This window comes from Egretta garzetta, unplaced genomic scaffold (genome assembly GCF_000687185.1).
Source record: "Egretta garzetta isolate BGI_Z169 unplaced genomic scaffold, ASM68718v1 scaffold526, whole genome shotgun sequence".
Taxonomy (NCBI): Eukaryota; Metazoa; Chordata; class Aves; order Pelecaniformes; family Ardeidae; genus Egretta; species Egretta garzetta.
This window is the reverse complement of record NW_009259967.1, coordinates 685668-687297: the sequence shown is the minus strand read 5'-3', so window position 1 is coordinate 687297 and position 1630 is coordinate 685668. Positions and strand designations below refer to the sequence as shown.

General features: G+C 40.2%; 1 protein-coding gene across 1 annotated transcript in view; it reads left to right on the top strand.

Annotated features, from left to right (window-relative positions):
- Positions 1-1630, top strand: part of LTK (leukocyte receptor tyrosine kinase) — a 178079-nt gene that overhangs the window by 6279 nt on the left and 170170 nt on the right. The gene's annotated exons all lie outside the window — the stretch shown is intronic.

Genomic DNA, 1630 nt, shown 5'->3' with positions numbered 1-1630 from the left:
TTGCAAAGAGCTCTGAATTAGCTTCAGGTGCCGTGTTGCTGGTAGTGAATTGTAGTTTTGGAGGGAGGTTGGTTTGTGCCATGCTGTGACGATACAATGACAGCCATGCAAGTGCGCTGTGCAACTGTGAAAATATGTTGTTAGCATCCTTCACAAAAAAGCAACTTGCTACTCCTGGCATCAGTATTTCTTTCAATATAGATTATCAAAAATAAATTTAGCATGATACAAAAGTTTCTGCAAAAGCATCGTGCATTTCTTGTTCCTGACATGCGTGTCAGCTCACTCACAAAACGTTAGTTGTGCTGCCACCCAGAAGACACTACAGATGGTGGCTCATTTTTGTTCCTTTTGGTACTGTCTGCTGTAAGATTGATCAGGTTTGGATCGATTAAATTATTTGGGCAAGAGCTGCCATTGCTCTCCTCCTGTCTGTCCACTGTGAAAAGGAGTGGGAGGAAAGGGGATGTAAAGTATACTTTTTAGTGCATGTCTGTCTCTCTTTGGTACTGTTTCGTGAACACTTAAAATATTTATGGAGGACAGCATGGGCTTGCTGACCGTGCTTCTTTGCAATGAGCTCTTATCAGCAAGTTTTATATTTTATAGTCATCTCAAATTTTGGTGGTGGTGATGGGGCTTATCTTTTTTGTAACAGTACAATTTACAAGTTAAAAATAGGATGCAGAACTTGGGTATTTGTATTCAGCAGTGACTGTGAATGTGCATCATGGGTCAAACAGTTTCAACCTTTGTGTGCACTGGGGCCATGAAGGCCCAGTATTACAACGTTGGAAAAGCTAGCAGGTGTGCCCATGTGCATTTTGCTGACCTCCTCTAGAGCTAGTGTTGTAATTACCAATGTTGTCTTAGGGACAATAAATTGTTTCCTTGTGTGAGTCTCTTCTGCTACCGAGATACTCTTAAGGTTAAGAAACTGTTCTCTATTTTGCAACCTATCTTTCCCTTTGAACTAGCTCTCTTTGCTTACTGCTTTCTGTAGCTATTTATTTTGGACATTCCTATAGCTAGCTGCAGGTGGAAGAAAGAAGCAATAAGGCTATAGCTAGCATGGAATTCTTGGCCTTTATTTAAACAGAAAATGCAATTTTATAGTCATACTAAACCCTTGCCAGGAACACTTTCCAGAATGCAATTTCTGGTCTAAACTAGAGAGAAAATACGATGCACCTCAGAAAGACCAGTAGCCTAAGGTTAGGGTAATCTTTCATGATGTGGGAGACCCTAATTACTGGACTAACAGCTGCTCTGATGTGAAAGGTGTTCCCAATTATTTGATGTTTCCACTTTGTTCTCATGCTACAGTGAACTTAAATGTGACGGTGTCAAAACTGTACCCAAAGATGAGTTCTTACTTTCTGGTTCATCCTCAGGAGACTACTTATGAAGTATTAATTGTTACGGGAACAAGTTTCTTAAAGTATGATAAATGTAGTTTGTGGTTCAGTTCATTCAGGCTTCTTTTTTGGTAACCGCATATTGTTCCAACAAATTGTACTAAATCAGCAACTGGAAAATGCTCCCACAGTCTCCTTGCTGCATACTGTAAGCTAAACTTTACTGGTGCCTTTTTGGCTTGTCAGCTGTGTTCCCAGCATGAGAACAACAG